The sequence below is a fragment of the Triticum urartu genome, chromosome 7A (genome assembly GCF_056163025.1).
Source record: "Triticum urartu cultivar PI428250 chromosome 7A, HENAU_Tu73, whole genome shotgun sequence".
Lineage (NCBI taxonomy): Eukaryota > Viridiplantae > Streptophyta > Magnoliopsida > Poales > Poaceae > Triticum > Triticum urartu.
Genome location: NC_141879.1, coordinates 732,019,787 through 732,045,270, shown reverse-complemented (window position 1 = coordinate 732,045,270; position 25,484 = coordinate 732,019,787). Strand labels below are relative to the sequence as shown.

Sequence of the window (25,484 nt, the reverse complement as noted above, 5' to 3'; positions counted from 1 at the left end):
AATTCGGCCACCCCATGCCATCTAATGGGGGGGGGGGCACTTTGGTCCCAAACAGCCCACTAGGGACTGCCGACCAAGAGGGACTTCTTCCATAAATAAATCCTGAATTTTCTGGAAGTTTCCAGAACCTTGAAACACTTTCCATATATAGATTGATTGAAACCATATTATACCTTTCTAGAATTTCTGAAGCCCTTCTGGGACCATTTGGAACACTTTTGGATCCATCCAAAACACTTTCGGTGTTCATTCTCTCGTTCTCCAGTTATTATAATTACTAGTTGTCAAACGTGTGACCCTACAGGTTTGGAAACAAGTGGACATGGCGCGTAACACTTTCTGGTCCATAACTAATAGCGGGATCTGGACACCGTTGCTAACTCTCGCATATTCGAGAAGTTCTTGAGCGAACCTTTTGTTGCTAGATACCACTCCCTTTGCTTCGTGATATGTTACATAAACCGAGGTGAGATATTTTCAATTTCCACATTATCAACTCCTTGATCACTATACCAGTTATCCTCGTTACCATTTTTGTTCTCTTTACTCATATCCCTATTATGGTATCCATGTGATGTTCATCACACATGACAGGGAAGATGGTAACGATACCATTACACTGAGTGGACCCAGAGAGTATCTCTCTATCGTTAGAGTAGCAAATCCCAGTCTCGAACTATCAATACCTAGACATACATTCCTGGTATTCTCGGAAGTTACTTCTATTCACATCTAGTTATGGAGTGACATTCGGTAACCCTAGAGTAACCATATGGTATATTGGCATACGATATTGTCAAGGTCTAAGGAACTCTGTAACGTTGGTTTGGGGGCGAGGGGAGAACAGTGCGGAATAAAAAAGGGAATAAACACCATCGTTGATCCACCGAGGCGTGTATCTTTGCGCAAAGTACAATGCACACATATGAGTTCGATGCAACCAAGAAATCGGTTAGGTTAGAGCCTTCTAAATTGTTGGCTACCATGCGCGCGCGCGTCCAGAGACTAACTACAACCAAGAGGCCAAGCAACTTGTGAGTAACCAACTTCAGCCCGGAAGCTAAGAAACCTATGGGCGGCACGTATAGAAAATGTTCATTTAATGAATTATCCCTCAAGGGCATTATCAAGAAATGCAACCAAAAGGGAATATGAAGGAGTTTAATTTACAAAATTATCTACAAAATGCGATACCAATGACCATGCACATATTGTATCGTGTCAGACCTATCCTTTCCTAGGGTAGTCTGTTAAGGACCATACCCCATGCTAATGAAGGCAACTCAAAACTGCACGAACCGAGCAGCAGGGCGCTGACACGAACAAACTGGGAGCCAGCCTATCCAATAACTAGCTAACCGGCCACGGAGGACACAACAAAAGTGGTCAGAACCAACAACCCGACCTAGTGCATACAAACAGCCGAAAAAAGCCGCGGAGCCGGCCACTCGGCCAGGAAGCCAGGTGAGCTATACAAACAGGGCAGGAGAGTTGCCCGGCATAACCCAACCTAGTGCATACAAACAGCCGAAAAAAGCCGCGGAGCTGGCCACTCGGCCAGGAAGCCAGGTGAGCTATCCAAACGCGGTTCTTGTAGAACAATTCGCAAAACATATATGCTTAGTTTGGATATGGGACTAATATTTCTGGTCCTTGGAAAACTTTTGGAAGAAAAATCATTGTTCGAGGCGTCACATAGGAGAAGACGGTGGGTGGTGGTACGAGCATCCGCACATCGTACCACCCCTTTTATGTGTCCTTGGAGTCTCTAGAAGAGAAGAATGAACATGGTACAAACACAAGTGCTCATAGCGTGGCCTGTACCAAACGGAACCCACGATATCTCTACTCCTAATGAAGAAGTTGGTAGCCTGGTATGGTTTATTTTCGTCTGGTTTTTATTCGCCACCTCCCACCACCCCCACCAACTGGTTTTTCTCCTTTCCATTAGAAACCCAAATCTTATTGAAGGAGATATCTTGTTTCGTGCTTATTTTGGTAGGTTCTGATTCATTCCAATCACGTAAATAAATAGGTAATTAAGAATTTCGAACTCACACCATATATTTGAGATTACCTTCCTAAAATATAGACGTAATATTTTCCTTGATAAACTTACAAAACAAAATAAGATAATCCTCAATAACAAATCATTAAGGGCATGTACAATGGTGCTATCTTAGGAGTGCCATGTAGGATAAATGATGAGGTGGAGGAGAGAGAACTCATAAAAAAAGGCTTGTCTTCTCTTATTTAAGATAAGACAAGAGATGATATCTTAGCACAATATGTGTCACCATGTTTTTAGGAATAACTAGTTATGAAGATAAGGCTAAGAAATGACCCATTGTAGACATCTTTTTTTGTCATCTTTTAATTACATGCAAGACCTAAGATAAAACTATGTTATCAACCATTGTACATGCCCTAATCCTGCGTACTATGTCATTATTATTATCTCCACTATTAATTGACTGTCACAAGTTTCCTAAACAACAAAATAACATAACTTTTACTTGTGGGTTTACGCATCCGCGCACCCTACGGAGGACGTCGTGCGCTACACCATCGAGGATGTCGCGACTGATACTCGAGAATGCCAAGGCGTGCATCACGACGTCAAGGATGACCATGACGGAAGGCGTTTCGTCATACCACCACGTACATGTGTTCGTGGACACGGTCATATTATATTTCTTGTCATTAATACACAGAGATACACAGACTACATTCTCAAATCAAGTGTGTCCATTCAAATGTCAAAAATTTGTTAAGGAAATGTGTCCTACAATACTTGGTAGTCGCCGTCATTCGTAGCAGCCATTCATGCGAAAATATTTTGGAAATCGAGTGCTGAATCAATTTGGAAATAAAACCATTAATGTAATTAATTAACTAGACGGTTAATTATGTATGTAATTAATTAGGTCCATTTAATTAGAATTTTTTTCCACTCAATCAATTTTGAAACCAAGTCATTAATGTAATTAATGGTTTAGGTAGACACTTAATTGTGCCTATAGATAATTAGAAGTAGTGATTTTTTCCAATTAGGTGGGTAATTAGTTGATTTGGTTGGCAGTTAATCAGGCGTGCGAAGAATTGGGTAGGTTTTTAATTATTTGTGTAATTAATTAATTAAGCAAGCCATTCATTGCGTTGAATCATTTTAAAAGCGCTCGTCGGCAAGGACAATCAACAGGCTCTCAGCGACATGGTCGAGAACCACTTGCCAACATGAACAACGGACACCATGCGCCCGCGACATGGATGACCTAGCATTCACCAAGATGGATGACGTCCATGCTCTGCAGGATGTCCACATGTTGACAGTTTTCGAAACGTTCGCGGATGAGTACAACACGACACTAGATTGGCGAGGTGGTTCATGCTATAGTTGAAAGGGAGAGTGCTCCACGAATAAGAAGGAAAAATTAACTAAAGCGACCAAGTGGTCCATGGTGTTGGAGATGGAAAGAGTGTTCCAAAAATATAAAGCGAAACAAAAAACAAAGATTATTATAAAAAATAAGTAGGAATGGGAATTAAAACTGGCGAGGAAGGAGGAAGAAGAAGAAGATGAGGCGTCGCTGACAAACACGCTGATGTTAGCGTCAGTGAAATGGGTTGGCGAAGAGACTAGGAGTAGAAGATGTGGGGAAGGACGAGGAAGAGAAGAACATCAATTATCCCTTCTAGCAATGAATGGTATCTGGGCTGGAGCCTGGAGGTGGAGCTTATTGGTGACTAGGAATACTTTCAGGTTGCCACTTACCTCCCATGTCAATGTGCATTTGCGAAGTTGAATGGACCTTTGAGACTGATCTCTATAGTTATTTATTATTTTATGTCAATAGTAAGTGTTAGTTTAATCCACTTTATTATACAGTAAATATGAAATATTCGATCTTTGTTGCAACGCATGACGAAGGTGAGGTGGGTGTCCTTTGATTTTAAAGGAGGCTCCAGCGAGAAATGTCCCACTAAAACAGGAAACCGAGTGAGAAAGGGAGGGTCCGAGAGAAAAAGGGGGCGATACATTGTGGGGAGGGGGGTTTGTGTTGGACCCATGTGTTGAAGATAACATGGGGGATAGTCTGAACAACCGCATTTCTTCCCCATATACGGTCTAAATTTGGGGGAGCCCGGACTGTCCATACAATTGAATTTAAAGAGCCTACTAAGCGTTCGTTCAATGTCCGAACACGTCTCAACCTTTGAGAACAAATGAGCCTTGACTTTACAGACGACCTTGATCATTTGTTTGATTAATTTATATATACATAGCCCGTAGCAACACACGGGCGTTCTGTTAGTAAAAGTTAAGTTTTCAAAATAGAAAATAGAGGCTGGTATGAGCACGAGCGCTCGTACCGATGCTAGTACTAGAAGTATGACCGGTACCAAGGACAGAAAACCCTCATGTTGTTTATTTCCAAGAGCCCGTGATTGTGGGTTATGTATTAACTGCCAGTCTGCATCCTAATCTTCACTAGAAGAACGCCCGTGCGTTGCAACGGAGCCACATTAATTTTAAGAGTTCAACATTAATATTCCCATACATATCAAGTGACATTGGCGACCTTTTTACCATCAAATCCTCACACACACTCTCTCCCTCCCTCTTCCTCACTCTCTCTCCCCCTCTTCCTCTCTCTCTCTAACACACACACACATCCATCTTATTGGGTACGGGACCATAATCCATCTATTTCACACACACACGCTAGTGCATAACAATATGGATTATGTGTATTATATATTTACCACCACAACTGAGAAAATTAATTTCATGTAAATCGGCCAGCCACAGCTCCAAGAATACGCGGAGGAGCTGGCCCGGGTCGGCATTGGCGCCGTCCGGCGCGGGCCACGGGCCCGCTTCCAAGTGCGTCTGCGCGCAGGCCACCCACGCAGCGTCCTTCAAATGTCGCTTCCACCGCACCAACTCCCAGGACCACGACCACGGCCAGGGCCAGGGAAGCCGCCCTTCTTCGCCCCCTTCACCGGTCGCGGCCAACACGGTGCTGCAGCACCCGACCTCGTCGTCCTCAGTGACGCAGCCCAAGTATCGGCCTCGAGAATCAAGAACGCTCGACAACGGAGAGGGAAGGAAAGATCATATACATGTCATAAGAAAGGGAGTTTATTTACTGCTCCCTCAATGTATTGTCTCCTTTGGTTGGAGATTGATTACCATCCGTGAGTTAAGGTAAGGTTAATGTTATTGAGCGATTTTTCTGAAAATCAATTATTTGTTTTCTAATTAATGTGATTGAGTGATTTAAGGTAAGGTTAATTAATGTAGATTTAATCTTTAGAGATTGTTCGTGATTGATTCTACATTACTAAATAACTTGCGCCAGTATGGAAAGTTCTGATCTGTTCAGATTCTTTCGTTGTGTGAGAGGGTGACGCGAAAATAAACCGATGAAGTGGGGGGGGGGACGGAAAAAAAACCAGTAAAGGCGGGAGGAGGTACGAAAAAACCATGGATGTGGGACGAAAAAAATCTGGAAGCGAGACTACCAACTGCTCCATTAGGAATAGAGATTTATCGAAAAAATATCAACATCCACAATATTAAAGCTATAGGGTATGAAAATTAATTTCATGATGCATCTAACAATATTAATTTCATATTATGAATCTTCATATATTTTTCTATAAACTTAGTCAAAGTTAACAAAGTTTGACTTTGACCAAATTTTATATGCGGACTAAAAAACGGAGGGAGTATCTTGTAGTTGCTCATAGAGATAAGATGTGTGTGCTTGCATTCATAGGGTGAGCATATGTACATGCATGTGAACACTTACTCTTACTAGAAGAACGCCCGTGCGTTGCAACGGGGCTAACTGTAAGAGTTCAATATTAATATTCTCATACATATCAAGTGACATTTGCCACCTTTTTTACCGTCAAATCCTCACACACACACACTCTCTCCCTCCATCTTCCTCACTCTCTCTCCCCCTCCCCCCCTCTCTCTCTCTAACACACACACATATATCCATCTTATTGGGTACGGGACCATAATCCATTTATTTCACACACACACACACACACGCTAGTGCATAACAATATGGATTATGTGTATTATATATTTACCACCATAACTGAGGAATTAATTTCATGTAAATCGGCCAGCCACAGCTTCAAGAATACGTGGAGGAGGTGGCCCGGGTCGGCGTTGGCGCCGTCCGGCGCGGGCCACGGGCCTGCTTCCAAGTGCATCTGCGCGCCGGCCACCCACGCCGGGTCCTTCAAATGCCGTTTCCACCGCACCAACTCCCAGGGCCACGGCCACGGCCAGAGAAGCCGCCCTTCTTCGCCGCCTTCACCGGCCGCGGCCAACATGGTGCCGCGGCACCCGGCCTCGCCGTCCTCAGTGACGCGGCACAAGCATCGGCCTCGAGAATCAAGAACGCTCGACAACGGAGAGGGGAGGGAAGATCATATACATGTCATAAGAAAGGGAGTTTATTTACTGCTCCCTCGATGTATTGTCCCCTTTGTTTGGAGATTGATTACCACCCGTGAGTTAAGGTTAGGTTAATGTGATTGAGCGATTTTTTAAAAATTAATTATTTGTTTCCTAATTAATGTGATTGAGTGATTTAAGATAAGGTTAATTAATGTAGATTGATCTTTAGAGATTGTTCGTGATTGATTCTACATTACTAAATAACTTGCGCCAGTATGGAAAGTTCTGAGATGTTTAGATTTCTTTCGTTGTGTGAGAGGGTGACGCGAAAATAAACTGATGAAGTGGGGGGAGGGGACGAAAAAACAATCTACGAAAATAACCAGTGAAGGTGGGAGGAGGTACCAAAAAACCATGGAGGTGGGACGAAAAAAACCTGAAAGCGAGACTACCAACTGCTCCATTAGGAATAGAGATTATTTACCTTTGAAGTATCCCAACCAATAGTTATTGTAGTATTTTTATTCTTTTCGCCTATGTTGAAATATATTGCCCATCTTTCTTCATCAGTTCGAATTTTTGAATGAATTGACTGGAGCATGAATTCAATATAGTATCCGAGCTAAGAAGTCTTGACCTGCCAACGCGGTATTAAATAAATAATCCAACGTGAGTGGGAGTGTTAAAATATGTTACCATCTCACTTCATTAGTTCGGACTTTTGGATAAGTTAAATCTTTATATACCGAATTGTTTTGTTTTTTCATCGTGTGTTATTTTCACATATGTCGGACCTAGTGTGGTGACATTTTCATATGATGCCAACCGTATAAAAACTCATATCTCTCGGACCTAGCAAGGGCCTCAATGGCCCTGCCTCTGCGTGGGGAACTCCGATCTGGAGCGGCGGCTCCATTGGCAAGGCATGGCTAGCTAGCAGCTATGCGGGCGGTGGATCTGGCGTCCCGGTCACGCAGGCAATGGGATCCGGTGGTCGTTGGCGGCCGGCAGCGGTTTCTGCGGTGGCCGGTGCGCGCGATCTGGCGCCTTCCCTCCTCCCTGTTCGGCGTGCGAGCCAGTCTCGTCGGGCTGCGCTTCCTTGGGTCACCGGTGATGTACAGGAGGCGCTGCTGGTGGTGGGGATCTAGTTCAGGCGAAATCCCTGGTCGGTCATGGCCGGCCACATCGACGGCTACGTCTGAGGGTGCCGTTCCCCTCCTTGAAGGCATCTGTATGGACTGATCCCCTCACTTCCCATTCCCCTAGGTCCCTCGGGCGAAAGCCCTAACTTTGTTGGGCAGCGACGGTGCTCACGACGTCGTTCCCTTCTTGAAGGTGCTGCTTTGGGAACCTTGGGGCTGGGTGGCACTTGTGCGTGGTGGGCGACGGCGGTGGTGCGGCCTTATGCTAGCATGGATCTGCGTCAGTTGCTTGGAGATGGACTCGCGTAGGTGGAGGTCGTCGTTTGATGTCATGGTGGCGTCGATGGCGGAGGCACCACCAAGGTTGGCACCTCAATCTGTTCTGAAGATGGACCAATGGAAGACGGCGACGACGACACAAGTGAGTACGTCGAACCGGTTTGTGACCCAGACTCGGTATGTGGCTCGGTCGGGGCCTCCGGCTTTAGATGTTAGGCTTAGGTGAGAGGTCTGGGTATTTGGCCCAGCTTGTACCCCTTCATTATACTAGTAATAATGTACGTGCAATGCACGTTTATATTAGGTAGGATATCAGTTGCACGTTATATTAGGTAAGATATATCTGTTGCACGTTGGTATTTGGTAAGATATTAATTACTTTTTTCGCTGGAATGATAGGATATTAATTACATGGCAGATTTCATAAGATAGCGTTGAGTCAAAACGTATTTATAACTAATGGCAGTGGTGGGTAATTAGAGCGTTAAACGTGTTTGGTGCTCAACATTGGAGCGATTTGAACCGCTAGATAAGATGATTTGACGGCCGAGATAGTTTGGATCTGTCTCTTTGGGTCTTTTTATATTGGTATAGATGGATTAAAGTAGCGGCAGATATTGTCAAGATGGCACGTTCAGGCATATTGTTGTACTATTTTGTAAGATCCTTAAAAATAATCAATAAGATGGCCGTATGCATCTCCCAAATACAGAGACCGGGGATCATCTTTCTTTTAAAAAAATAATAAAAACCGTATAAAAATCGAAACAAGTTGCTCGGTTGCGCCAGGCCATCAGACGTCGGCTGCGTGAGCGCGTGGGTCCATGCGTCTGAATGGGCGACCAACGCGGTGTTCATAAGGGAGTAGGCTTCCTGCTTCCGAATGGGCGGCGAACAAGGTGCTCATATATAAGGCACTCACGTGAAGGTCAACTCCGATCGTCGCTTGCTCAAAAGGTTGGCCATCGGATATGGGAAATGACCATGGCCAGGTGCACGCCAGAAGAAAAGGATGGCCAACTTGCAAAATTCTCTCACTACACTACATCAGTGTGGGACGTACCGTAGCAGTATTCACGACTGTATGCACTTTTTTTTAGAAAACTTTCAATCTATTCTTCAATTGTTAAGATAGTATAAAGAACACTAGAAGTAAGAATTAAATCCAGGTCCGTCGACCACCAAGCGACCACTACAAACACTGGAGCGAGTCGAAGGCGCGCTGCCGTCATCGATCGCCCCTCCCTCAATAAAGCCAGGCAAACATTATTGTAGGCAAAATGCTTGTCAAAGGTCTCATACTTTTCGACATGGGCATGAGTCTGAAATACTAATTTCAACTCTTGAAACATCTCATATGCTCCGTGGCGTTCAAAACGTTTTTGAAGCCCCCATTCTAAGCCGTAAAGCATGGTGCATTAAACTATTAAGTAGTCATCATATCGAGCTTGCCAAATGTTCATAACGTTTGCATCTACTCCTGCAATCGGTCTGTCACCTAGCGGTGCATCAAGAACATAATTCTTCTGTGCAGCAATGAGGATAATCCTCAGATCACGGATCCAATCCGCATCGTTGCTACTACATCTTTCAACTTAGTTTTCTCTAGGAACATATCAAAAATAAAACAGGGGAGCTATGCAAAAGCTATTGATCTACAACATAGATATGCAAAAATTATCAGGACTAAGATCATTAAAAATTACTAATCGTCAACCCGTGCCTCTGCACGGGCTAGCACTTCTTAGTTCCTACTACTTCCTGTTTTGTGTACGATACAAAATATCTGACAATAATAAGACGTTCTTGAAGTTCTTACTACGTTCAAATTTTTTGTATGATACAAAATGTCTGACGGTAATAAGACGGTTTCTTGAATTGTGATTAAAAGTGCCATGCATTATTTTTATTAGTTAGACATATGGCTAAAAAAAGAGTTATAAGCCTTGAACGAATGTCTCATTATTATTTTTGAATAACCGAATGTTCACAATGATATATACACATTGTTCTCGTGTGATTGCAAAAGATCTCAGAGTTATAGGCAATGTAAAAGAAGGTGAGTTGATATTTATCTATTTAATGTTTATTAGTTTGGATTAAAGATATAGACATGTACATGTAGCACTATATATTTTACATCATGGAGTAGATAATTCATGTACGTAAAAATCATTTTTTCTTACAATTTCTGAGAAAATATCTTAACCAAAATGTATGCCCAAACAATGGACCGTTAATATTAAATATCACTTTATAAAAAATAATATTAGTTCTGAAACACAGTATGGACTCTGGACGTAGTGGTGGAATAACACATTTGAAGTCTATAGACCTACATGCACTATGTACGCACGTAAGAATTGAACATCTATTTTGGCTCTCAACAATATATCACACTTGTATCTATGAAGCTACAGGAAACTATGAGCGTGTTCGGCAGCTCTCCGCTCCGCAGGTGCGCTCCTGGAGCGGCCCACGACCTATTTTCTCGGAGTCGCCAAAGCGTCGCTCCGTGCGCTCCCATATTTTGTAGAGCTGGATGATTGCCGATATATCACACTTGCATCCTTTTTTTTTCCTTTGCTTATATGTTTTGCACGTATGATTTATTGCCACTTATGTCACGTCAAATATATATACTATCAGGACTCCAGAGTCCATGTCTCAGATTTCGTTTTTTTCCTTATTCAAGGGAATGGAGAGTCCTAGTGAATCACATTTGGGTTGGGATAGGAGAGCAGGCCTCACGTTTATTATTCAAGGGAGAGAGAGAGAGAGTCCTAATGGAAAACGACTCTTCTAGATGGGATAAGAGAGCATGCCTCACGCTTTCATCCAATGGCTACAAATGCATTATATATTAAACAGACGGTCAATTTTCTTTAGTTTCACGGTTTAACGTGGTGTCTCGTATGGTGCCTTTAATTAGTAAATATAAGATATAAGATATAAGATTTTGATTCACAATGTAGAATCAACCAATGCATAAAGGAGTGAGAGGGCCATGCATGTAGTAGTATTAATATGTTCTCTAGCACTTAAGTAGGCCCACCTTCGTTCATGTGATTTGCGCTATGAGCGCATCAACTGAAAGGGGGTAGTACAAAAAATGGTTACAAATGTAACATATTTGCATTGATCATGTGTTCATGATTATAATATTAGGTGCCCTATTGTAGCATACATCGTCCTTTATTTACCCTACCTAAAAAACATACATCTTTCTTGTTGGCACGGAAGCACGCTACAATTTCATCTCAAAACCCTTTGTAGATTAGATTATATAAGTGTACAACATTTAAATGGAAGTCCTCCCCCGGGAACATAGGAGAGCAACGAATCAGTTTCACCAAGTTTTGTTTGATTATAAAGAATCTGTATCCACCACAACAACGGATATGCATGGTGTTCTATGAACTTAGGTTATTTGTATTTTATGTTCTTATCTTAACCAATAAATAATTAAACAAAATCTTTTATAATCGTCTTGGAATTGTGTGATCGATTATTTGGATTTCAAGTTCTTGTTTGTACCAAAAAAATCTTAAAGAATTTATTTTATGATTAATGTGCCTGAATGTTTCCATATCACAAACATAATCCTTGGTTTATATGAGATCTTTGTGGTGCATAATATTTTTTCTTACTTATAAGGCCAAAATAAAGACATGCATAGGCATACTATATAAACAAATAATATGCATTAGCAATCTGCACCTGCAAAGTATCATGTGAATCCACTTGTAATTCATCTATCGCAAGCATGCATGTTAGGCAAAGTAGTATATCTGTCCAGAGAATAATATTATGTGCCTGCATAATAATAATAATCAACGACGAGTTGATTTAGCATCTCGACTCAACTTAAACGACACCACTAGCTTGCACCTGGTGACATCGGATGCAGCCAGGCCCGACAGCGTACAGGAGTAGCTCATCTTTTTTTTTTTTTCTGAGTAACAGGAGTAGCTCATCGAGCCGCTCCATCCAATGCTATTTATGTTTGTCATGCAAGAAGCTCTCATCCACATCCGATCCTAACAATTAATTAGAGCAAGGATGATTAGCTTTCCTCTGCAGAACTGCACGCTCCCTTGTTTAGATCGTTTAGTAGGAACAGTAAGATGCATTACAAACTCTAACTGGGTTTAAATTTGAAAAATACTAATGGAGGTGCAACATCGATCTGAATTTTGTTCGATCACAGGGATATTTTTGGTTTTCCAATATAATGGAAAATTTTGATATTTATAATGTTTTCACTTACATTTGCTATTATGTAGGAAACCGATAAAATAGTAGTACTACAGAGTATATATAGGAAGAATGATCTGATGTACTACTGATTACTGTGGACACTAATCGGCAGCCCCATGTGTTTTTATTTGTACAAACAAAATTCCACCAATGAAAAGTAATTCATAAGTTAAGTGGCCCAACATATCCAATCCAAGAAATCAAAACTATACTCTGATTTTCTGATTCCTCAAAAATAATTTTATTCCTCAAAATAAAATAATGAAAAAACATCTAACTTACTTCTAATCTGACTTCCTGGCTCTTCATCTCATGTATTATATCAATTAGTCTTGAGTCTTGACTCGATGTAAGTATTTCCTTGCCGCACACAGCCGGTGTCATCTAGACGCCAATCTCGACCACCTCCACGCACCCCCAGCCGTTCGTAGGAGAGCAGATCCGAAGGAGAGAAGGAGGCAACGACCATATAGAGGAGTCTAGAGAAGAATATTTGATTGATGGAGGCTTATTTTTATTTCACAGGCAATCAGTTGGATTGTTGACTTTCTTTTGACCTTTTATCGTTGGAGTTTTTCTTTTTGCGGGGGTATCGTTGGAGTTTTTAACGGGGTTTTCCTCCTTAGTTTGTGGGAACAGGTAAAGGCTTTCTGTTTTTTAATCATCGGGGTTTTATTTTTTTATGTGATAATCTTTTTTAGTAACGTTGCACTGGACATGCCAGATGTGTTTTTCTACCGTACATGATAATTTGTGCTACGCGATTTTTCCTCTTATACTGATCGTAAATTTTACAATTGAAAGGATTAACTAATTTTTGATTTTTGTACACATATTAATTAATTTTGATGTTTTGGATTAATGAGAGGTCAAGTTATTTTTAACGGAAGATTCCTTCTTAATTTGTGGGAACTGGTGTATGCTTTCCTTGTATTTTACGTGAGGCCTTCCTTTTATATTGTACGTGAGGCTTCCTTTGTTTTTTTTCACTAACGCTGGACATGGACTTGGTAGATGCGTCTTCCCATAGGACTTTTTTCTTACATGAGCCTTTCCGTTTTTTTTTTGTTGAGGATCACGTGATGCTTACCTTATATTTTTTACGTGAGGCTTTTCTTAACAAACATGGGACTTGAACGTGCCAGCTGCATTTTTCTATAGGACGGCACCATCTGCGTTAGTAGTTTTCCTTTTATCCTGATCGTATATTTTACTATCTAGTGGTTTAATTAATTTTGATGATGTGGATTAATGAGACGTCATGAATGGTGATAGACATCCCTCTAGTCATCTAAACGATCATGTGATCCAAATCAACTAAACCATGTCCGATCATCACGTGAGATGAAGTAGTTTTCAATGGTGAACATAATATGTTGATCATATCTACTATATGATTCACGCTCGACCTTTCAATCTCTAGTGTTTCGAGGTCATATCTGCATATGCTAGGATCGTCAAGTTTAACCCGAGTATTTCGCGTGTGCAAAACTGACTTGCATCCGTTGTATGTGAACGTAGATATTATCACACCCGATCATCACGTGGTGTCTTGGCACGACGAACTTTGGCAACGGTGTATACTCAGTGAGAACACGTATACCTTGAAATTTTAGTAAGGGTCATCTTATAAAGCTACCGCCGAACTAAGAAAAATAAGATGTATAAAAGATAAACATCACATGCAATCAAAATATGTGACATGATATGGCCATCATCATCTAGTGCCTTTGATCTCCATCTCCAAAGTACCGTCATGATCTCCATCGTCACCGGCATGACACTATGCTCTCCATCATCTGGATCTTTATCAACGTGTCGTCACATGATCGTCTCGCCAATTATTGCTTTTACAACTATTGCTATCACATAGCGGTAAAATAAAGCAATTATATGGCGCTTGCATCTTATGCAATGAAGATACAACCATAAGGCTTATGCCAGTTGCCGATAATTTTAACAAAATATGATCATCTCATACAATAATTTATATATCATCACGTCTTGACCATATCACATTGCAATATGCCCTGCAAAAACAAGTTAGACGTCCTCTACTTTGTTGTTGCAAGTTTTACGTGGCTGCTACGGGCTGAGCAAAAATCATTCTTGCCTACGCATCAAAAACCACAACATGGTATAGTGATTGCTTTTTTATCTTTAGAAAGAACCATGTTTATTGAATCGGATTCAACTAAAGCTGGAGAAACAGACATCCGCTAGCCACCTGTGTGCGAAGCACGTCAGTAGAACCAATCTCGCGTAAGCGTACGCGTAATGTCGGTCTGGGCCGCTTCATCCAACAATGCCGTTGAATCAAGAATCAACTAGTGACGGCAAGCAATATGTATATACCCATGCCCACAACTCCTTTGTGTTATACTCGTGCATATAACATCTACGCATAAACCTGGCTCGGATGCCATTGTTGGGGAACGTAGTGATTTCAAAAAAAACCCTACGCACACGCAAGATCATGCTGATGCATAGCAACGAGAGGGAAGAGTATCGTCCACGTACCCTCGTAGACCATAAGCGGAAGCGTTATGAGAACGCGGTTGATGTAGTCGAACATCTTCACGATCCGACCGATCCAAGTACCGAACGCACTGCACCTCCGAGTTCAGCACACGTTTAGCTCGATGACGTCCCACGAACTCCGATCCAGCAGAGCTTCACGGGAGAGTTCCGTCAGCACGACGGCATGATGATGGTGATGATATTGCTACCGACGTAGGGCTTCTCCTAAGCACCGCTACGATATGATCAAGGTGGATTATGATGAAGGGGGCATCGCACACGGCTTGAAACAATCAACTTGTGTATTCTAGGGTGCCCCCTGCCCCCGTATATAAAGAAGCAAGGGGGGAGGCCGGCCGGTCCTTCTAGGGCGCGCCAGGAGGAGGTGTCCTTCTCCTAGTAGGAGTAGGACTCCCCTTTCCTACTCCTATTAGGAGGGGGAAAGGAAGGAGGAGAGGGAGAAGGAAGGAGAGGGAGGAAAGGAGGAAAGGGGGGCAGCCCCCCTAGTCCAATTCGGTTTGGGCTAGGGGGCGGCGCGCCCTGCCTCCTCTCTTCCACCACTTGGCCCATGAGGCCCAATACTTCTTCCCCATATTTTCGTAACTTCCCGGTACTCCGAAAAATACCCGAATCACTCGGAACCTTTCCGATGTCCGAATATAGTCGTCCAATATATAGATCTTTACGTCTCGACCATTTCGAGACTCCTCGTCATGTCCCCGATCTCATCCAGGACTCCGAACTACCTTTGGTACATCAAAACACATAAAATCATAATATCGATCGTCACCGAACGTTAAGCGTGCGGACTCTACGGGTTCGAGAACTATGTAGACATGACCGAGACATGTATCCAGTCAATAACCAATAGCGGAACCTGGATGCTCATATTGGCTCCCACATATTCCACGAAGATCTTTATCGGTCAAACCGCATAACAATATACATTGTTCCCTTTGTCATCGGTATGTTACTTGCCCGAGATTCGATCGTCGGTATCTCAATAGCTAGTTCAATCTTGTTACCAGCATGTCTCTTTACTCGTTCCGTAATACATCATTCTGTAACTAACTCATTAGTTGCAATGCTTGCAAGGCTTATAGTGATGTGCATTACCGAGAGGGCCTAGAGATACCTCTCCGACAATCGGAATGACAAATCCTAATCTCAATCTATGCCAACTCAACAAGTACCATCAGAGACACCTGTAGAGCACATTTATAATCACCTAGTTACGTTGTGATGTTTGATAGCACACGAAGTGTTCCTCCAGTAATCGGGAGTTGCATAATCTCATAGTCATAGGAACATGTATAAGTCATGAAGAAAACAATAGCAATACACTAAACAATCAAGTGCTAAGCTAACGGAATGGGTCAAGTCAATCACATCATTCTCCTAATGATGTGACCCCGTTTATCAAATGACAACTCATGTCCATGGTTAGGAAACATAACCATCTTTGATCAACGAGCTAGTCAAGTAGAGGCATAATATATAGTGACACTCTGTTTGTCTATGTATTCACACATGTACTAAGTTTTCGGTTAATACAATTCTAGCATGAATAATAAACATTTATCATGATATAAGGCAATAAATAATAACTTTATTATTACCTCTAGGGCATATTTCCTTCAGGCGTCTGGTTCAGGGGACTTGGCACGGTTAAGCCCCGGCCCTCATCTCCTTGTGGTGCTGGGTGACGGTAATGTCCGCTCAGATCTCTGACCTACTGTTGGGAGCCGACGGGCAATGGCGTGGGGGCCGTCGTTCTTCCTAATTAAGGTGGTGGTCCTAGGGTTCCTCTCGTGCCAAGATGAAGATCTGTTTGATGTTTGTCCTGCTTGATCTTGCCGTAGTGTCAAGTTTCGAAAGGCTCCGCCGGCGAACTCCCTTGGGCGCCTCATGCCTGGAAGGATTCGGTCGTGCGCACCCATGTTTTTTTCGACCATTGGTTTCTAGAGGGAGCGGCGTGAAGCTACGCTATTCATTGTCATCATGGGACATGTCTTTCGTTCCATAGTGAAGTCAGAGGCAGAAAATGCCATGGATGTTGTGATCTGGGGACTAGTACTGATGGTTCGAGTCCTTGCGAGAATTTGCTTGTTGTTTTGGAACTTGTAGCAGTAGCATGCAAATAGGTGCCACAGGCCCACAGCAAGGGAGAAGTTCAAGGTCCTAGCTTTTATGGTGAAAATCCAAAGTCTTGGCTTAATTGATTGTGCCTGGTAATGTCCTTTTTGAAGGCATTGTTTTAAGAGCGTGGACTTTCTTCAGTGTGAAAATCTATAATCTATGATTGGGCGACGACGGCGTTTGTGCACTGTTTCTTTCTTGAAGACGTTGCTCTTGGAGAATTTGTACTTGAGGTGTTGTCTTTGTGGTGTTTGTACTGCTACTTGAAGGACTAGATCACTGTAGCGAGACGTTTTCGTTTTAGCAGCTTCTTCTTTTGGCTACATGCATCCGTATTACCATTAGGGTATTGCGTTTTTACACAGTATGTATTTAATTGGTATCTTTGTGATATTATTATATTTCCATTGTCGAAAAAAGTACAAGTGGCACAGATGTAATTCACTCGTTTTTCTTTCTCTCGCCCTACTCGCTTGCATGGCCTGCGGCCAGCTTTGAGCTGACCATGGCGATACCATATCACCATTCCTTGGCCGTCCAGGCGTCGTAGCAGCACCCTGGCGGTCACAGCCCGCCCGCTTGATCGGCCAGCCTCCCCCGGCCCCTCCTGTCGTGTGTGCCTCTCCTCCATGATGCACGGATTTCGTGTATGCAGCATCTTTACTCACAGATAGAATTCGTGTAAGGTCTTCTGATTGGAAATGTTGCTGCCTAGAGGCATTTGCAGATGCTGGCCCCTGTCATTACACTACACAGGTGAAAAGGGGACTCAGCAAAACATGGGGTGCAATCAAACTCAGTACTTCTTCACAAAATAATTGCGAGCCATATCAGAATAATACCTTCTATAACGTAGATGACTTTTTATCAACAAAACAGAAGTCACCGCCAAAATGTGGTACCATTCACCAGCTTAAGCAATGTTCTGTGACAGCTTTCGAAGCTCACGGAGGTACGGTGGCCAACATACATCCAGAGGTACAATGAATCAAGTTCTATATATTACCAGCCGTGTTTTAAGAGAACACGAGCCACAGCCCAAAACAACAGATGTCGACACAGAATCAGGTGCCCGCACTTCTATCTCCCCATCTTCACTGACCAAATCCCCTCTCACCAAGCTCACAAGAAGTGATCGAAAAGTAATCGCCACATCTACAGGCGTACAAGAACATCTACAGGCGCAGGATTTCACATGTCTTTTGCACAACAACAACATCATGCTGCTCATTGGCAGACACCAATGTGTCAAGAGTCGGATGTGCTTTGTCAGGATCCGTGTTTAAAGTAGCAGAATTGTATGCTGCACGACTCTCGTCATATGTAGCATCTTCACTCACAGACAAAACTTCGTACAAGGTCTTCTTGTTTGAAATGTTGCTGCTGCCTAGAAGCATTTGCAGATGCTGGACCAAACTGTCACTACACTGTACAAGTAAAAATGGGATTCAGCGAAACACAGAAACAGAGAAATTGTACAATCTAACCCTAATCATTTCTTCACAAAATAATCATGATCCATAATTATCCAGATGCTAAATCCATATACTTCCACAAAGATTTGCGATCAACTTTGACTGCAGGAAAACTTATGTGCCTCATAATTATGGCACGGGGGGAGTAGATTTCTACCAAAAAAACAAGTCACTGCCAAGAAAACTGGTACATTTCTACGACTTAAGGAATTTTCAGAAACAACCTTTCCATCAAGAACAACTTCCAATTCAAATTCTGAGCAGACTTTCAAACATCTAAACCAATTATTCACCACTCGGTGTAGGCTAGACTGTAGAGATGCCTACACCGAGTGCGGACCCAGAACTACATTTTAGGTTGGGTGGAGTATTATCCATTTTAGGTTGGGAAGTGGTGAATAATTTTGACACAAGATTCTCTCGATGATACTTAGCCATCATACAACGCTCGAAACGAAGCAACTGCTATCTTATGTAACTGAAGCATTTACATAGCACTTAGCAAGTAGCCAAGGATTCAAGAGCATAGGCTTAAGCAGTTACACCATAATAACCCCAGTATTAAACGAGCAGTACTTCAGAAAGAAGCACCGAAAACTGTATCTGTAATACCAAGCATATTCGGGAGGAGCAGATGCTCACCTGAGGGAAACTGGCGTCAGGGACGACCACGTCTGGGTCCAGAAGAGGAGATAGGACAGCGTGAACCCGCGACGGACGAGGGGGCTGGGACTTGCGGCGGGTGAGTGAGCTCGGACGGCATGGCAGAGGAGCTCCGACGTCGGCAGTGGAATACGGGGCGGCAGCGGCGCGGTGAGGGTTGCTGTCCTCGATCTCGATCTGGTCTGGGGAACGGGTCCTTGGCGAATAGGCCCACCGCAACACGAAGATTAATTTGTGTACTAACCCTGAAAAAATTGTGTACTCAGGGCGTCTCTAACGCTGACCCCCAATTTTTCTCCCGGATCCGTCCGCGGACACACGGACACGAATGCGGGAGCCGGCCATCCAACCCTACCCGCAAACATTTCAAACAGGATTTAAACAAACCAGACAAAATCTAAACAAACTCGACCGATTTCAATCAAGTTCAAACATAATTTACATAAAATGACCATTTAACTAAAAATTTAAAACAAACTTAAACCTTATATCGGATGACCACCTAATAGGCATGACTGCCCAGCCGTACTGCACCGCCGCCGTCGTTGCCGTCCCTCTAGCGACGGAAGGGCGCCAAAGGGCCGTGGCAGCCTGCCTCCACTGGAGAAGCTGCTCCGCTTCTTGCTGCGCAGTGCGGTGGGCCGCTACGGCCAATGACAACGGCAGGCTTGACCCTAACCGTGTTGACAAAGGAGTCGCTAAGCGACCACTCTTCGCTGATCTTGGCAAACTCACCGTCAAGGCGGCGGTAGCGCCTAGCGGCCGTCTACTTGGTGGTAACGTTGCGGTCAGGGGCCCATTCGGTGGCGAGGTCCGGGTCCTTCCAGATCCATTCCAACGCCGTGTCGTACTTGGCGAATGCCGGGTGGTAGGCGGCGTTGTGCCGGTCGTAATGCGCCTGCTATCTCGCGCAATCCTCCTCGAAGACGACTGCACTTGAGCCCGAGGGACCGCTACCTCCGAGGTAGTGGAGGATGCGGCCCTGCACGTTCGTGCGTCAGCAGCTCCTCCTTGACCGGCAGTGGTTGCGGCGGGACGACGTTGCAGGCCCTACAATGTGTGCATACTGGCTGTGCGCCAGTGGCGAGGCGGGGCCATCCTTGATCCGCCGTCTTATCTTGACAGCGCGATTGCGCGGGGAGAACGCCGGCTCCTCCTTGACTCGACGCCCGATCTGGATGCCGCGGTTTGGTGGGGGCGACGTCGGTTCCTCTTTGACCCGTCAGAGTGGGGACTCCAGCTCGCGCTTCGTGCGGTGGCGCAGCGGGGATGGTGGCTCATCCTTGGCACCCATCATCGATGGTGGTACTGGGCCCATGTGACTGACCGAATGCTCCATCATTATCTCCATCTGGTGGAGGAATTATTTGTCTGGTTCTCCTCGTCGCTGGAGGAGATGACCTTCTCCTCCTCGCCGGACGAGCCGTCCGTTGTGGACAACGAGGGGCACGGAGAGCGCCGGTGGCGGTGCCAAGATCCGCCCAAAGAATAACTACCACTGCCGCCCCCTTCGCCGACTGATGCGGAGAACTATGAATGCATCGTCACTGGAATTTTGGGGGCTCGGGGAGGAGGAGGGGCTCGGAGAAGAGGAGTGGCTCAGAGAGGTGGTCGAGGACATACACTGTATGGGCGAGGGGGGCGCCGCAGCCCGGTTAACCTATACATTTTATTTACCTCGCCAAATGATACTATGATAAATCAAATCAGTTGTTGGATGCAGGCCTTCAAAATGCTTGAACCATGAAGATCAGCACCGTGCCATGCTTGGACGCTCACAGGGCCAAGAAGAGGACGTGGATAGGAAGCACGCGGACGCTGGATATAATGCTTGAGCATACCCGCCATATTAGGAAACTGATGTGCATCAACCTTGTCTGCCAAAAAAGGAAAGTACATGATCCCCATTCTCATGCTACCTCGGTCAATAGACATGTGCATTTATTTGGGGTTTCAAATCTTTTATGATAGATTTTTCTTCACCGTTGGGTGTTTTATGACGATTTCTTCAAAACTCCATCCCATATGGTAGGTTTGAATGAAATTTTTTAGAGCAACTTTGGGTGCTACGAAGGCAACTTTACGACTATAGGAAACTAACTAATTTGTATTGCCTAGTATGACTAACTATCAACATTATGTGCTTCTAAGTTTGTTACCATGGCTACCAATTGACTAGCTTCCCTCTAAGTTGCCTACAATAAGAACAACTCCAACGCAGATCACTAAATCGCCCACAAATGCCCGTTCCTGCCTGCCCGAACAGGTCCGTATGATCAAAATCCCCCAAAATGTATCACCTAATTTCCCTTTAGGGCTACGTACAAGCAACTACATTGTATTATGTGTATCAACGAATTTTGCTACCATTATCCCAACTTGCCTGTCGTGCTTTCTCAGTTGCCCATTGTGGCGGTTTAGTTGCCTATCATTGATATTCAATTCCTACCATTAATGCACAGTTGCATGCTATTAGTAAATTAGTTGTCTACTTGTTTCTCAGTTGATTAATGTCACAAATTAGTTACCTACAAATATTATAAAGTTTCTCATCATTTTTTCTTTCTAAGTTTCCTACAAAACACTCTGAAGTTGTCTATCGGTAATCCTCAGTTGCCAGAAATTACTATTTCAGTTTCCTACAATATATTAAAAAGTTATCCATCAATGTTGCTAAGTTACCCAATTCAAAGCCGTTTTCACTGTTGGCTTTACCACGATGAGTTCTTCAAAACCAAATCATATATGAATTATGTCTCGACAAACTTTTTTCCAGAGCAAATTTGGGCCTACGAAGGTAATTTTAGTGCTATAGTAAAGCAACTTCTTTGTTTGCCTAGTATGACTACATATCAGCTGGAAGTATACTTGGCCATGGGCAGCCCGGCCCAGACGGCCTGACCCGACCTGTCCCGAAAAAGCCCAGCCTGACCCAGCCTGACATTGCTCACGAGCCAGCCATGGGCCTAGATATTGAGACCGTAGGCCGGGCCGGGCTCGCCATATTTGCGACTTAGCGAAGAGGCCCGATCATGGCCCTTTGGGCTTTTACCCTAACAGGTCGGGCTTGGGCCTGCTTTCAAGGCCCGACGCCCGGTCCAGGCCGGACCCGGACCTGGTTTTCTACGTCGGGCTTGGTTAGGCCCGGCCCGAGGGACAGCTAGGTATAGCTGGAAGTCCTTATAAGTTGGCTACCATAACCACAAAGTTAGCTGGCTCGACCTTTAAGTTGCCCAACATAACTAGCAAGTATACAATTTAGTTTTTCCATGCACAGAACTTACGAATAATGTTAGACAACTTTTGCTCTACGCGGAGCAACTTCCGATAGTATGTTAGGCAACTAGACTATGTACAACTTAGTTTTTTATGTAAGCAACTATATAAGAAATCATGGTAAACAACTCCTAAACTACTGCACGCCACTAATTAGCAACACATATGCATCTTACTCCTGAAGCCTACTATTGCCTATTGTATTGTACTACTATCTATACCATTACAAACTTGCTTGCGGGTGATGCTTAGTTGCCTACTATACTATGAAATTGCCCATCTTGATTTCTAATTTACATACGACACCAAAAACTTTTGTAGGAAACCTTAGGATATTGTTACACACTCTCAGTTCATAGTAAGCAATTTTGGATGATGTTAGGCAACTTGACAGTCATGGTATGATTACTCGACAGTCATAGTAGCTAGTTTAGAAGGGCGTCCAGCTAATTGGCGGTTATGGTATGGGAGCTAGTTTTACAGAACTCGTCACGAGACACCTAATGGTGAGTAACGGAATGCTATTCCGACATCCCATTGAAAAGTAATAGCTTTAAAAAAATTTACAAACCAAAATTTAATGCAAAGGAGCCCAGATTTACATTGTTTGACCCCACAGCTATTCCCTTGTGTGAATGACTTGTTACATTAAATGCATGTTGCTTTATGTCCCCGTTGTCCGCAAGTGGGGCTAAATTCAAATGCATTTCTTTCGTATCCTGCGGTAACATAGCATGCGCCTGTTCTCTCTAAATAGCGCAGACATGAACTGTTGACAAATTTGACCAACAAACTAGCAGCACACGCAAGAGAAGTCAAACATGAGACCTCCTCCTTGGCGCCTTAAGCGTCAAGGAGGGAGCTAGTCCCATCCACACACCACATGGGTCGACCCATTATGGAGGCCAACGCTGGATGGAGCAACTTCGGTTTTTGGTAATGTTGCGCTGGAAAAAGCATCACATGAATAGCTTTGGTCATGGTTTGCTAGTGCATCATCTGATGTTGGATTGGTGGTGGTTGGTCTTCAAGAGGTTGAGATGGTTCTGGAGTTCTTGCCATGGCAGTTCTCTGGTCGCGGTTAAGTAGTCAATAGTTGATCCGTTGGTCGTTGACTTTTTGAAATTAATGTAATATTTTCAAAACAATCCAGAAATAGAAAAAATCATTCAAAAATTATAAAAAGTTCACTGGTTCAAACAAATTCATGAATTCAAAAAATGTTCAAAAATTTCTAAGTAAAATCACAAACATGAAAAAATTCATCGATTTTCAAAAAAAGTTACTCAAGTTTTCAAAAGTTCATCGATTTTTTAAAAAAGTGTTTTTTTGAAAAATGTTCATTGATTTTAAAAAAAATCTTTGAATTACTAAGAAGTTCACGAATTTTAAAAAGGTTCATCGATTCTGAAAAATATTCATCCATTTAAAAATAATTTCATTGATTCTGGAAAAAAGTTCATCAATTTTGCAAAAGAAAATCAGTAATTTTAATAATTTAACCATTGTTATAAAAAATCATTGATTTTAAAATAATGCACACATTTAAAATAGAACAGGGTATGAAAAAATGGAAAGAAAAAATAAAACATGGAAAACCGAGTTGGAAACGCAGGAAAATGAACAGAAAAGAACATGGGCCAGCCCACTACTAGGCCTAGTGTAAGGTGGTGTGTGCGCCTTGTACTAAATAGCCTTGAAGCGGCGCTTAAGGCGGAGAATAGGAGGCTTTTGGAGGCAGACGTGGGCAGAGATGGAGCCCATTGGGTACCTATCAATTAGAAAGGCGCAGTGCATTAGAGTTGCCCAAGACCAGTGCATTGCCGCGGCCCTTTTCAGGTGAGCCATTAGTTAACGAGCGCTTCTTCGGAAGCCTCACAACGATAAGCGCGATTTGGTGTGCTCTCAGCCATTTGTCACATGTCGCTCTCTAGGCGTTTTCTTCGGATTTTATTTTTTATTTTTCGCACGTGCTTTTGGCTATTTAAACTGTTTTTACGGTTTTTTTTGACGTTTTGGTTTTTCACCGGTCTTCCTTATCTTTTTGATTAAAAAATATTTCAATTTTTTTTGCGAAAAACGTATTTTAGTTTATTTTTCCTTTCACGAGAGTCACGGTTTTCCTTTCGGGAGAGTCACGGCAGTGCCTATCGGAAACAAAAAAAAACAACGTGTTTTCTCTTTTTTTTACTTTCGCGAGAGTCACGGTTTTGCTTCCGCGAGAGGCACGGTTGTGCTTTCACGAGGGTCACGGCTGTGCCTCTCGGAAACGAAAAAACACGTTTTTTTTCCTTTCGCGAGAGTCACGATTTTGCTTCCGCGAGAGGCACGGTTATGCTTTCGCGAGAGTCACGGTTGTGCCTGTCGGAAACGGAAAAGAAAAACGCGTTTTTAATCTTTTTTTTTCTTTTGCGAGGGACACGGTTTTGCTTCCTCAAGAGGTACGGGTGTGCTTTCACGAGAGTCACGGCCGTGCCTCCTCGAAAACGAAAAAAAGAACGCATTTTCTTTTCTTTTTTTCCTTCCGCGAGTCACGGTTTTGCTTCCGCGAGAGGCATGGTTGTGATTTTGTGAGAGGCACGGGCGTGTCTCTTTCGAAAAGGAAAAAACCCGTGCTCCCTGTTCCGTTTTTTCGCACGGACACTCTACTAGTGTCGGCCTTGTCGGCGGTTTTTTTCGTGAAAAAAAAGTTCGTCAAAACCTATCAACACTAGTAGAGTGTCCGTGCGTTGCCACGGGCTTTTAAAATGTTTTGCTGAAGTTATATAAACATAATGCATGTTGAATTTGCATGTAGAGAAAAGATAGCACAGATGGGTAATAATTTAAGTCCACTTCACTTGCAATATATATTGATTAATAAAAGGCCATTTAACGATGTATACAAATCAAGATCTACTTGATGCGTTTAAGAAATTCTCGCACAATATTAGAAATAGTGTCTACCCAGTTTTTTTTAGTTACTTGCCCAGCCTTATCTTGACCCCACCCACTTTCTGACCGCACCCACCCGCCTCACTCTCGCACCCCACACACCCCTCACCCTCTGTGTTCCCGTGCCGACAAGGCCGACATTATGTAGACGATGAAAGGGAACATCATGAACTACATTCTTCCTCGTCTCGTTACCCAAATAGATTTTTCTAATATAGTTCCACCAATTTTTTATATTTATGTAGTTGATCGGGATGGATTATGCATCCCTTTAAAAACTGCCGCCACCTCCGCCACCTGGGATCTCTCATACCCGGCCTTCAGATCAATTAATCCCCTGCCCCTTCTCAGCCAGCGATGACCCGCCTC

The 25,484-nt window shown here is 43.3% G+C and overlaps 1 pseudogene; it reads right to left on the bottom strand.

The window, feature by feature from the left end:
* Positions 1–17,755: 17,755 nt before the first annotated feature.
* LOC125519506 (uncharacterized) lies at positions 17,756–18,164 on the bottom strand (annotated as a pseudogene).
* Positions 18,165–25,484: the final 7,320 nt, after the last annotated feature.